This window comes from Salvelinus fontinalis, chromosome 2, assembly GCF_029448725.1.
Source record: "Salvelinus fontinalis isolate EN_2023a chromosome 2, ASM2944872v1, whole genome shotgun sequence".
In the NCBI taxonomy this organism is placed as follows: Eukaryota; Metazoa; Chordata; class Actinopteri; order Salmoniformes; family Salmonidae; genus Salvelinus; species Salvelinus fontinalis.
Genome location: NC_074666.1, coordinates 31,114,289 through 31,128,921, shown reverse-complemented (window position 1 = coordinate 31,128,921; position 14,633 = coordinate 31,114,289). Strand labels below are relative to the sequence as shown.

General features: G+C 39.5%; 1 protein-coding gene across 2 annotated transcripts in view; it reads right to left on the bottom strand.

The window, feature by feature from the left end:
- LOC129816544 (THO complex subunit 2-like) overlaps positions 1-14,633 on the bottom strand; it is an 81,237-nt gene that overhangs the window by 39,014 nt on the left and 27,590 nt on the right. The window lies entirely within an intron of this gene.

The window sequence follows — 14,633 nt, the reverse complement described above, 5'->3', positions numbered from 1 at the left end:
TCAGAGGAGCTAGCCAACAACACAATCACTTCAAACTGAAGTTGGAAAGAATGCAAACTAGCTACACTTCGTTTCGTAACTTTTTTCAAAAGGAAATTTCTGTGTATATCGATAAATATGCCAGCCGATTCATGATTGACTGGTTGAGAAACACTGCCCGCTTGTCCATCACAATGGGACAGCTGGAGCTCGAATTGAAATAATGAAACATTGCAAATAGTCGGCGAGACAGACCGTAATGTTTATTAAAATCTCTACTTAAGAAAATAATCTTATTTGAAAATAAATTGTGAGATAATGTCTTGATGCTTTTTATGGTGGAGATCAAGTTTATAAATTGCCTGGCTGGGCTGATGAGACAGTGAATTGCACAATCAGATGGAACAGAGTAAACAGGCATTTTAACGTCATAGATTTGCAGTTTTAACCAATCAGTATTCAGGATTAGACCCACCAGTTGTATAAGTTTAACGTCTTATGTAAACAAGCAGCCGGGAACTAGTTCTGCATGATGGCCAGTGGCGGGGTCGATAAACCTGGAGGATTCACCATTATCGTTTAAATCTCCAGTTTGGGAACATTTTGGCTTCCCAGCAGATTACAACGGCGATGGACAAAGAGAGTACGTCTCCACTGCTCAAGAGAATAGCCTACAGTATTGCAGCTGCCAACACCTCAAACATGTTGACACATTTACACCGACGTCACCCCAGTATTCCTACCACCAGATCAAGACGGTGGTTGAGAATGGGGAGTTTAAGCACCACGTGAAAGTGCTCGAGCCACGTTACGAACTTCACCCTTTCACAATGAATTGGCCAATGCACCATGAGTTGTGCTTACTAGATGGCTGAACCTCCAGGGCTACTTAACATTGACACAGCCCCAGAGTGCTAGACACAAGTTGGCATATTCTTCTCTTTGTAAGAAAACATAGCATAGACCTAAACAATGTCTGAGCCATGTTTACACTCATATTGCACTTTATTTTAGTGTTAATGAGCAACCATGTGTTTTCATTTTAGAAAATATAAAGTTTTGTTATTCCTGATTGCGATCCCATCAGTCATTATATGACTCATGATAGAGAACCAGGAATACCAACACTTTGTATTTTCTCAAATAAACAAAAAATAACTGGCATTTCATTTTCTCGCTGTACCTGAACTGTGACCGCAAAACCGCAATATGTACCGAACCGAGGGTTTGGTGAACTGTTACACCCTGAGGCATTACAATTGGCAAGTGGGCATGAATGTAATCCAAACTCAACCCTTACGTAAATTGTGAAGACCTCAGTTACACAAATCTGTTTTGGAATATACTGAATTTAGGGCCAAAATTACCCTACTTACACTTTTTAGACAATGTTACCATTGGAAAAAATGTTTGACTAATATCAATGCCACATAGGTCATTCTCAAACAAATACTTTTTTTGTTTTGTTGAGTTTCTCTTTAAAGGGGCAATCTGGAATTGGCATCTCTCAGCTGTTTATCGTGACTGGGTGACCTTGTTGTGACTGTTTCAAATCCTGGATGGCCCCATTATTAACATAATCAAGCCCAATTAAAATATACTGTAAACATTATACAGCCAGTGCTGATCATTCTACATAGAATGAAGACAGTTCCTCTTAGGAGATAATTGTGTGCAACATTTTCACTGTGCTAAAATATAAAAAAATTGCACTAACTATTATAGAAGTAAGACATTTGGTGAATCTAGAAAACATGCAGTCCTTGTGTATCATGTGCAGTAGTGAGGCTGTACTTCAGCACTGACCCCACAAAGCCCAGTTGTTCAGAAATAAAACAAGCCTGAGGCCCTTTCCAATGTAGGCACCGACACCAGCCCACGTCTGCTATTGTCTGTGTATGTGTGTGTGTGTGTGTGTGTGTGTGTGTGTGTGTGTGTGTGTGTGTGTGTGTGTGTGTCTTTATGGCAGTGCGAGTGAGCATTTTGTTGAGAGCTGGATAAATGAAATATTCCTGGCCCATTGGGTGCGCAAGCCATTAGTAGATGTTAGCACTTGTATCAAATAAAGCCATGAAAGTTGCAGAACAGTCCTAGATCTGTGCCAACCAAAATAATTACTATGGCAACCAGGGCTGCATGTTAGTGCTTCTCAGCACCCACTTCCTTTTTTTATATACATGTTTCCATACCAACCACTGATATCCATAAAGAATTCAATGGACACAGTAACCTTGAGTTTATCTCCTAGAGAAATGTATGTAAACCACTGACTGGCTTTGGGGGTGCATTTCTATAGAGATGCTGCTACAGTGTACCCAAGGGGCATGGGTTGGATGATTGAATTCCGTTAGATGCCTGAAAAGTCTATAAAAATGAAAATACGAGTAGTGGGTGTATAAAATGTGACTAAGTGCCACAACCACACGATGGATAAAACAACGAGCACTATATCGAACTGTTAAGACGATACGTTGGGACGGCGTAGCAACAGGCCTCCAATGTGTGTGGTTGCAATGCCCCTGGGCTGAATATAATAATTATAATTCCCTTCGCTCGGCTGCCAATCACCATGCTACAAAGCACCTCTCACATGGCTCTCTCAATTCTTATTAGCCATTGCACATCATCACTGGCGTAACGCAGTTTCTCTGGAGCCCGCCCGCAAGGACAGAGTTCGGGCACCCCTCCCTAAAATAAAATCGAATGAGTCAGCCAGACAGCCACTCAAAAGTATAGACTAACGATCGCGGACAATGTTGCTGGAATTGCAGCATGTCTATGCGCCTATCAAATCGATTATAGGCTTTCTGTGGTGCCAGGACAAGTTAACTACGCATTAACTAATCGATAAATGTTTATTGGTAGGTCCATTTGGTCATAATTTTCTCATGTTATGCCTAACATTTCACAAAAGCTATACACGGTGTCTCAATGCTCCCACTTTTAGACTGCTGGTTGGTGGTAATAACGTAATTACTTGCTCAGTAAAAAAAAGTTGGAAATTCAAAAATTGCAGATTGTAAAATACATTTTTGATGCAACAGCATTCTAATCAGCTACAGATTTTGGGAATATAAAACTGTCCGGTATAGGCTGAGTCATGCTCGCGCTCTCTCCCAGCTTTGATAGAAAGTTGTTTTGAGTAAAACCAGTCTATTAAATAAGTCAGTCCACCCTCAAAACACTAGCTTACAAGGGACTGTTTCATTATGCAGTGTCATGACTGACTGCGAGAAACCAAATTGGTCAGATCAGATTTGCAACGAATAACTTCAATCAGGCCCCATTTCACCCATAGAGGGGGGAGGAAATAACTAGTTGGGATTGACACTCACATCCTGTGGTAAATCAAGGGAGAAGATCCAGGCTTGCGCTCTCCAAATTCACTAAAAGTATGTGCTTTGTCTCAGATCTTTTCCCGCTGAAACTAACACCTTCAAAAGCAAATACAGGAACAATATTTTGAGCATAGAACGTGCGGTATGGTGGAGGTGATCTATAGAACACTAATGTCATTAAACATTTTATTTAAAAAAATACTGTAACTTGGAAAGTACATACACACTACATAGCTGAATTTTCCACACTATGGGTTGTGCATGCAATATGAAAAATTTGTGTTTTTCTTAAGAGAGGGATGTGATTTATGAAAAACAATGATCTCTTCCTAACTTTGCACAGTGAGTAATCACCACCCCGGAGTGCGGACAGCCTGCCGGAACAGCACCTTTGGAGCAAAGGGTATGGGTTAGGGGAAAAAACACATTTAAGCATGAAGAGGCAGCTACACGTTTAAAATGGTTTGATAAAATCACCTCCCGGACAATCACTGGTACGGCTGATTAGCTGTTCTAAGTAAAGTACCTTCGAAAGCGAATTTAAGTAGGACCATCCTGTTACTCTGCTCAAACCATCGTATTACGCTATTCTCATCACCCCACTGGGGAAACACTGATAAGACTGGCTAGCCTACCTTCAAAGAAGTATCTACAAGAGCGAATGGAAGAACAATCAAGTCTGTAGTTCTGTTCAGGACTACACGACAAGTCACCGGATACCAGACAACTAAGAAGGATAACAGTAGAAGAGTTGTTGGAACCATTTCAGACAAATCAGAGCCTTACAAGCGTGCCGCGAAAAGGCCCAACACCCTTTCCAAGGCTGCCCCGTTCAGAGTTCTCGGCGAACCCATGCATTTCACGTAAATACATTAATGATTTTGTGCTCAAAGCGGCAGTGGTTCATGTTCAATGTATATGGTTATTGTAGGTGAGAGTAGTTTCTGAATGTGGCAATGTTAAGTGTCTCTGTCCCTCTCCATCGCTTCTTTAACAAGCATCCATGTTGCTGTCATTGGCTAGGGACCAGTTTTCAGCGTATTACCGGTGCAGTGTGTGTATGTTTATCCTGTGTTCCCATTTAATTGCCTAGTAAATAAATTAACCTAATTTGTGTAGTACTGAATATGATATGATACGAGGTTATGATTAATAAGTTGACTCTTTATAGATGTGATAGGTAAAGACCTTTTAGAGTATAATTCGGGAGATGGTAACTCTTTAAAAGAACCGCTCCCAGATCCTAATGAGTTAATTGTTAGATTCATTTATATATATAAAATATATATATATATATATATATATATATATATAAAATATATATATATATATATATATATATATATATATATATATATATATATATATATATATATATATATATATATATATATATATATATATATATATATATATATATATATATATATATATAAAAAAAAACGGGTAACAATTAAGCATAGTTAATTAGATAAATAATAAGTCTTCAGATGAATATTAAAGTCAAGACACGACAGCAGTGTAGTATCTGTAGCTATATCCCATGTGAACTGCTATTAACATTTTTATAAAATTTTCACACCAAATAGCCTAAGAATGAGGATAGAAGTAGTCGGCTTGGCGATAAATTCAGCCACTATAGTTGAACCATTTATTGTTGTCTGGCTAATAGCCTACACAAATGGGCCGCAATATTTACGGTAGATTAAGAACACAATTGCAATTTATTGATTGAATGCAAAGAGATACCATGACGAGATTCAATGGCACATTGTTGTGCCATTGGTCCGCCGCCAGCACCTCATGTTTCAGCATGATAATGCATAGCCCCATGTCACAAGGATCTGTACTCAATTCCTCGAAGCTGGAAATGTCGTAGTTATTCCATGGCCTGCATACTCAGACATATCACCCCATTGAGCATGTTTGGGATGCTCTGGATCGACGTGTATGACAGCGTGTTCCAGCTCCTGCCAATATCCAGGAATTTGTACAGCCATTGAAGAGGAGTGGAACAACATTCCACAATCAACAGCCTCGTCAACTCCACACGAAGGAGATGTGTCGCGATGCATGAGGTGGTCACACCAGATACTGACTGGTTTTCTGATCCACACACACCACTTTAAAAAATATAAATATATATACACACACACACACGTGGCCAAAAGTTGAGAATGACACAAATATTAATTTTCATAAAGTCTGCTGCCTCAGTTTGTATGATGGCAATTTGCATACACTCCAGAATGTTATGAAGAGTGATCAGATGAATTGCAATTAATTGCAAAGTCTCTCTTTGCCATGCAAATTAACTGAATCCCCCAAAAACATTTCCACTGCATTTCAGCCCTGCCACAAAAGGACCCGCTGACATGTCAGTGATTCTCTCGTTAACACGGGTGTGAGTGTTGACGAGGACAAGGCTGAAGATCACTCTGTCATGCTGATTGAGTTCGAATAACAGACTGGGAGCTTCAAAAGGAGGGTGGTGCTTGGAATCATTGTTCTTACTCTCAACCATGGTTACCTGCAAGGAAACACGTGCCGTCATCATTGCGTTGCACAAAAAGGGATTCACAGGCAAGGATATTGCTGCCAGTAAGATTGCACCCAAATCAACCATTTATCGGATCATCAAGAACTTCAAGGAGAGCGGTTCAATTGTTGTGAAGGCGGCTTCAGAGCAACCAAGAAAGTCCAGCAAGCGCCAGGACTGTCTCCTAAAGTTGATTCAGCTGTGGAATTGGGGCACCACCAGTACAGAGCTTGCTCGGGAATGGCAGCAGGCAGGCGTGAGTGCATCTGCACGCACAGTGAGGCGAAGACTTTTGGAGGATGGCCTGGTGTCAAGGGCAGCATAGAAGCCACTTCTCTCCAGGAAGAACATCAGGGACAGACTGATATTCTGCAAAATGTACAGGGATTAGACTGCTGAGAACTGGGGTAAAGTCATTTTCTCTGGTGAATCCCCGTTCCGATTTTTTGGGGTATCCGGAAAAAGCTTGTCCGGAGAAGACATGGTGAGCGCTGCCATCAGTCCTGTGTCATGCCAACAGTAAAGCATCCTGAGACCATTCATGTGTGGGGTGGCTTCTCAGCCAAGGGAGTGGGCTCACTCACAATTTTGCCTAAGAACGCAGCCATGAATTAAGAATGGTACCAACACATCCCCAGAGAGCAACTTCTCCCAACCATCCAGGAACAGTTTGGTGACGAACAATGCCCTTTCCAGCATGATGGAGCACCTTGCCATAAGGCAAAAGTGATAACTAAGTGGCTCGGGGAACAAAAAATTGATATTCTGGGTCCATGGCCAGGAAACTGCCTAGACCTTAATCCCATTGAGAACGTGTGGTCAATCCTCAAGAGGCGGATGAACAAACAAAACCCCACAAATTCTGACAAACTCAAGCATTGATTATGCAAGAATGGGCTGCCATCAGTCAGAATGTAGCCCAGAAGTTAATTGACAGCATGCCAGGGTGGATTGCAGAGGTCTTGAAAAAGGGTCAAATATTGACTCTTTGCATCAACTTCATGTAATTGTCAATAAAAGCCTTTGACACTTATGAAATGCTTGTAATTATAATTCACTATTATATAGTAACATCTGACAAAAATATCCAAAGACACTGAAGCAGCAAACTTGGTGGAAATAAATTTGTCATTCTCAAAACTTTTGGCCACGACTGTATACAGTTGAAGTCGGAAGTTTACATACACCTAGGTTGGAGTCAAAACTAATTTTTCAACCACTCCACAAAATTTCTTGTTAACTTCATATGGATGAGGGGCAGTATTGAGTAGCTTGGATGAATAAGGTGCCCAGAGTAAACTGCCTGATACGCAGGCCCAGAACCCAAGGTATGCATATTATTTGTAGATGTGGATAGAAAACTCAGAAGTTTCTAAAACTGTTTGAATCATGTCTGTGAGTACAACAGAACTCATATGACAGGCAAAAACCATTGCAACCATCCATTGCATTTCTAAAGACAAAGGAATTGTTCGGTTGAAATATTATTGAAGATTTATGTTAAAAACATCCTAAAGATCGATTCTACACATTCTTTGACATGTTTCTAAGAACTGTAATATAATTTTTTTGACTTTGTCTGGATTAATGTGCCTGCGCCTCATGAATTTGGATTTGTGAACTAAACGCGCGAACAAAAGGGAGGTATTTGGACATAAATGGACTTTATCAACAACAACAACAAAAAATATTGTGGAACTGGGATTCCTGGGAGTGCAATCTGATGAAGATCAAAGGTAAGTGAATATTTATAATGCTATTTCTGACTTCTGTTGACTCCACAACATGGCGGGTATCTGTATGGCTTGTTTTGGTCTCTGAGCGCTGTACTCAGATTATTGCATGGTGTGCTTTTTTGAAATCTGACAGCGGTTGCATTAAGGAGAAGTATATCTTTATATTATATTTTGATATATTTTGATGAGTATTTCTGTAAATTGATGTGGCTCTCTGCAAAATCACCAGATGTTTTGAAAGCAAAACATTACTGAACATAATGCGCCAATATAAACAGATTTTTCGATATAAATATGAACTTTAACGAACAAAACATGAAGTACTATGAGTGTCATCTGATGAAGATCAAAGGTTAGTGATTAATTTGTATCTCTATTTCTGCTTTTTGTGACTCCTCTCTTCGGCTGGAAAAATGGCTGTGTTTTTCTGTGACTAGGTGCTGACCTAACAATCGCATGGTATGCTTTTGTCGTAAAGCCTTTGAAAATTGGACACGGTGGTGGGATTATCTTTAAGTTTATCTTTAAAATGGTGTATAATACTTGTATGTTTGAGGAATTTTAATTATGAGATTTCTGTTGTTTGAATTAGGCGCCCTGCAATTTCACTGGCTGTTGTCAAATCGAGCCCATTAACGGGATTTCATCTGTAAGAAGTTAACAAACTATAGTTTTGGCAAGTCGGTTAGGACATCTACTTTGTGCATGACAAGTAGTTTTACCAACAATTGTTTACAGACAGATTATTTCACTGTATCACAATTCCAGTGGGTCAGAAGTTTACACACACTAAGTTGACCTTTTCAGGCTATGGGGCAGTATTTTCACATCCGGATGAAAAGCATGCCCAAAGTAAACTGGCTGCTACACTCAGGCCCAGAAGCTAGGATATGTATATAATTGGTGGTAGATTTAGAGTCGAAAGTTTCTAAAACTTTTTTAATAATGTCTGAGTATAACAGAACTGATATGGCAGGTGAAAACCTGAGAAAATAGCGATTTTTTTTTATGAGGTCACTTTTCAATGGGTTTTCTTTGGGGATCTAGATTTCTCTGGCACTTGCATGCAGTTCCTATCGCTTCCACTAGATGTCAACAGTCTTTAGAAATTGGTTGATGTTTTTCCTTTGAGAAATGAAGTAGGGCAGTTCAGAATGAGGGTCGAGTGAAGTGTACTGTTTGTTAGAGGTGCGTGCCCTGAAAGCTCGCTCCACTTTGTTTTTAGCCGCTATTGAACGCAGTTTATCCCGTCTTAAATTTTATCGATTATTTAGGTAAAAAAATACCTAAAGTTGTATTAGGATTTTTTTAATTTTTGGAACAAGTTTACAGGTAACTTATTAGATATTTTGTAGTCATGTTACGCGAGTTGGAACCGGTGTTTTTCTGGATCAAACGCGCCAAATAAATTGACATTTTGGAGATATAACGACGGAATTAATCCAACAAAAGGATAATTTGTGATGTTTATGGGACATATTGGAGTGCCAACAAAAGAAGATCTTCAAAAGGTAAGGCATGAATTATATCATTATTTCTGCGTTTTGTGTCGCGCCTGGCGGGTTGAAATATGAATGTCATGTGTTTGTTTGGTGGGGAGCCTTTTTGAAATCTGACATGTTGGCTGGATTAACAACAAGTGTTGCTTTAATTTGGTGTATTGCATGTGTGATTTCATGAGAGTTTAATATTTATAGTAATTTAATTTGAATTTGGAGCTCTGCCATTTCAACGGATGTTGTCGAGGGGTTCCGCTAGCGGAACGTCTAGCCGTAACAAGTTAAACAGCTTGGAAAATTCCTGGAAATGATGTCATGGATTTAGAAGCTTCTGAGTCAATTGGAGGTGTACCTGTGGATGTATTTCAAGGCCTACCTTCAAAACCCAGTGCCTCTTTGCTTAATATCATGGGGGGGGGGAAAGAAATCAGCCCAAAAAAAAGACCTCAGAAAAAGAAAATTGTAGACCTCCACAAGTCTGGTTCATCCTTGGGAGCAATTTACAAACGCCTGAAGGTACCACGTTCATCTGTACAAACAATAGTACGCAAGTATAAACACCATGGGACCGTGCAGCCGTCATTCCACTCAGGAAGGAGACACGTTCTGTCTCCTAGAGATGAACGTACCTTGTTGCGAAGAGTGCAAATCAATCCCAGAAAAACAGCAAAGGACCTTGTGAAGATGCTGGAGGACACAGGTACAAACGTATCTATATCCACGGTAAAACAAGTCCTATATCGACATAACCTGAAGGGCTGCTCGGCAAGGAAGAAGCCACTGCCCCAAAACCGCCATAAAAAAAGCCATACGGTTTGCAACTGCACATGGGGACAAAGATCACACTTTTTGGAGAAATGTCCTCTGGTCTGATGAAAAAAAAAATAGAACAGTTTGGCCATAATTACCATCATTATGTTTGGACGAAAAAGGGGGAGGCTTGCAAGCCGAAGAACACCATCTCAACTGTGAAGCGCGGGCATGGCAGCATCATGTTGTGGGGGTGCTTTGCTGCAGGAGGGACTGGTGCACTTCATAAAATAGATGGCATCATGAGGAAAGAAAATGATGTGGATATATTGAAGCAACATCTCAAGACGTCAGTCAGGAAGTTAAAGCTTGGTCGCAAATGGGTCTTCCAAATGGACATTGACCCCAAGCACACTTCCAAAGTTGTGGCAAAACAGCTTAAGGACAACAAAGTCAAGGTACTGGAGTGGCGATCACAAAGCCCTGTCCCTACCCTATAGAAAATCTGTGGGCAGAACTGAAAAAGCATGTGCGAGCAAGGAGGCCTACAAACTTGACTCAGTTACACCAGCTCTGTCAGGAGGAAATGGGACAAAATTCACTCAACTTATTGTGGGAAGCTTGTGGAAGGCTACCCGAAACATGTGACCCAAGTTAAACAATTTAAAGACAATTCTACCAAATACTAATTGAGTGTATGTAAACTTCTGACCCACTGGGAATGTGAAAAAAGAAATAAAAGCTGAAAAAATAATTCTCTACTATTATTCTGACATTTCACATTCTAAAAATAAAGTGGTGATCCTAACTGACCTAAGACAGGGAATTTTTACTAGGATTAAATGTCAGGAATTGTGAAAAACTGAGTTTAAATGGTGTATGTAAGGTGTATGTAAACTAAAGGTGTATGTTAACTTCTGACTTCAACTGTTCAACTGTATATGTGACCTACAGATGCATATTCATAACCCCAGTCATGTGAAATAGATAGATTAGGGCCTAATGAATTCATTTGAATTGACTGATTTCCTTATATGAACTCTAACTCAGTCAAATCTTTGAAAGTGTTGCGTTCATATTTTGTTCAGTATGAATTAAATCCAACTTGAGAGGCTTCCCTGGTTTCCAGAAGTCCTTTTTTGTGTGTAAATGTTTTCACCATGGCCTGTAGGTCCAGGTTATGTGCCCGACAGTTTTCTATACTGAGTATTGCCAACCCAGACAGTCCTTCCTGAGAAATTGTGCATTATATGATGATGAAGCCAAGATATACCAGAGATAACGAACTGTTGATATTGCAACCAGACAACTTAAATGCTGGTTCACCAGTATGAAGGAAATAGCAAACAATTCATTTTTTCAAGCACTCAAGAATTATTCCCCGCTAAAGACAATGGCCAATAAACTGGCAAATTGGTTATCCAGTATCAACAACCTGTCCCCAGAGCTTCCTATACAGTTATCTTTCTAACGTTTTGAGGCCAGCAATTAAGGAGAATGAAAAGCTCAATTAAAGATGCTTCAAATACAGCAGTTCTGCAACACCACTCCCCGCAGTTTACCCTGACATTGCTACGGCAAATCAAGCTTTTTTTGACCATTCCTGGAACTGTCGCTTCTGCGGAGAGATTGTTATCTAAACTAAATCTCAAAGAACTAAGAAACATTAGGTTCTCGGGCTGATATGAGCTTTTGAACAACTGAGGGGATGTTTTTCAATGGCAGGTAGACTAGTCAGGATCGAGGGAAAGATGAACGGAGCAAAGTGCAGAGAGATGAAAACCTGATCCAGAGTGCTCAGGACCTCAGACTGGGTCGAAGGTTCACCTTCCAACAGGACAACAACCCTGAGCACACAGCCAAGATAACACAGGAGTGGCTTCAGGACAAGTCTTTGAATGTCCTTGACTGGCTCAGCAAGAGCACAGACTTAAACCCGATGTAACATCTCTGGAGGGACCTGAAAATAGCAGTGCAGCGACACTCCCCATCCAACCTGACAGAGCTTGAGAGGATCTGCAGAAAATAATAGGACAAACTCACAAAATATAGGCGTGCCAAGCTTGTAGCGTCATACCCACGAAGGTACGAGGTTGTAATCTTTGCCAAATGTGCTTCAACAAAGTATTGAGTAAAAGGTCTGAATACTTATGTAAATGTAATCCGATTCAGAAAATTAGGCGTATGTCGCAAGTCATGATTTCACAGGAGAGCCGTTTGAACGTAAAAAATATTTTATAAATTTTTTGCTAAAACGCCTTCTCGAACATGTGACCTTTCATGTGCCTTAATAACAAACTAGTATGCCATTTGTAAATACGAATACAATTGTTAAATTACGAGCCTTGTTGGTTAAGCCACAGAAGATAGCAACCTTACAACTAACCATAAGTGGCTGAGATAATGAGTGGGCTGGACATACCAAGTTTGGATTGGTCTGACATATTGAAGGCTGCTATCTTTTTGAGCTCGTCAGTCTGTTTCGGTAGTCCTGTCGAACGTGGCTTCAAAAAAATATATTGCCTAGTGGAGCTCCATAAGTGTTGCTCTCCACTTTCTGGAGGATCAAGTTTTGAAATCAGTGGAATTAGAGGATGATAAACTAAAAAATAAATAAAAAAAATGAAAAAACCTGTCTCCGGATTACATCTTCAAACTAAGGGCAACCGTGGTATGGCATTCCTGACAGGGAGAAGCATCCATCATGCATGATGATGTAAACAGGTAAGATAGCTAGCTACATTTTCAGATATAACATGTTTCTAATTTTGACAGAAAGTAGTTTCATTTCAAGCTAAAGTGTACTGTTAGCTAGCTAGCTATATGTCTTAAGCTAAAGTGTACTGTTAACTAGCTAGCTAACGTTAGCTGGCTGGCTCCATAACGGACGTTATTCTTCGTTTGCCAGAGCCGTTTGCTTTTCTAGTTCGAGCTGAATGTTAGGCATTGTTGGCACGTTGTTCTGTGTTGTTTAGGTTCTCGCCACTAGGGGGGTGCCATTTCGACATAGCACAAATTCGGATCCAAATTAAACTGCCTCGTAAACTGCCCAGCAAATAGTAAGCAATTTTTAATGTATTAATTCGTATTTATGTTGACAAATGGCAAATAATTATTCTGCCATGTTTTTCAGTGCATCTCGCTTTAGCGCAGGCTGTATGCTTGAAGTAACGTTAATTTTAAAATTGTAACCCAGCGATTGCATTAAGAACTAATTTGTCTTTCAATTGCTGTCCAACCTGTATTTTTTTAGTCAAGTTTATTATTAGTTATGGATTAGATTAGGTTCCTGTCCAAGATGGCGCCCGACAGATTGCTTGAAGTTTTGGCCACTAATCACGTTGTATAACCACGAATTGTGCCGCTAAATATGCACATTTTCGAACAAACTCTATATGCATTGTGTAATATGATGTTACAGGACTGTCATCTGAAGAATTCTGAGAAGGTTAGTGAAAAAATTAATATATTTTGGGGGTTATTATGTTATCGCTATTTTTGCCTTGAATCAATGCTGCTGTGTGGTTGGCTATTGTGGTTAGCTAAAATAACGCTATATTGTGTTTTCGCTGTAAAACACTAAGAAAATCTGAAATATTGGCTAGATTCATAAGATCTGTGTCTTTCATCTGCTGTACGCTGTGTATTTTAAGAAATGTTTTATGATGAGTAATTAGCTAATACACAATGGTCTCTGTAGTTATTCTAGTCGCTTTTGTGAGAGTTGTGATGGTGGCTGCAATGGTAAACTATGATTTATACCTGAAATATGCACATTTTTCTAACAAAACATATGCTATACAATAAATATGTTATCAGACTGTCATCTGATGAGGTTGTTTCTTAGTTAGTGGCTATTTATATCTTTATTTGGTTGAATTTGTGATAGCTACTGATGCAGTAAGAAAATGGTGGAGTAAAAAAAGTGTTGTCTTTTGCTAACGTGGTTAGCTAATAGATTTACATATTGTGTCTTCCCTGTAAAACATTTTAAAAATCAGAAATGATTTCTGGATTCACAAGATGTGTATTTTGGTGTCTTGGACTTGTGATTTCATGAACATTTTATTATATGATATCCCTGTGGCTTTAGGCTAGGCTATGCTAGTCAGCTTTTGTGATGGGGGTGTTCCCGGATCCGGGTTTGTGAGGCGTTAGAGGTTAACTAGCTAACATTAGCTGGCTGGCTCGTTAGCTAACGTTACGTGATGTGTGTACTTGGCTGGTGTCAGTAAACGTCTGCAAAAAAGCATAATGAAATTGTTGCCAGCAGAGCTGGTTAGGCTGTTTTAATGTTATCCAGAGGTAAACAAAGCATCGTCAGAGCGTCAAGTGTGCGCTCTGAGAGCGAAACGAGATGGGTGGGGCTAAAGCTTAAGAAATTGTGAATGATGCTGAATGGGTGTAGACAAAGAGCTCTTCACAAGATAACAAATCATTCAAATATGATTTTCTCAAAAGTGAGTTTACCAGTTTATCAACTTTCAAAGCAGAATTACTTCCCCATTTTTCCTCAAATGCAGTGTATGATATACCATATTGTAGCTGAGTCTACTTTTATCCAACGTAAATAAACACAATTTCACATTTTGCTACATAAGACCAAATCCAGGTGGTGAGACAAATGTGATTTCAGTTTTATTTTTTAATATAAATTAGCAAAAATTAAATTAAAAAACCTTTTGCTTTGTCATTATGGGGAATTGTGTGTAGGTTTAATCAATTTTAGATTAAGACTAACGTAACAAAACGTGGGGGGAAAAAATCAAGGGGTCTTAATACTTTCCAAATA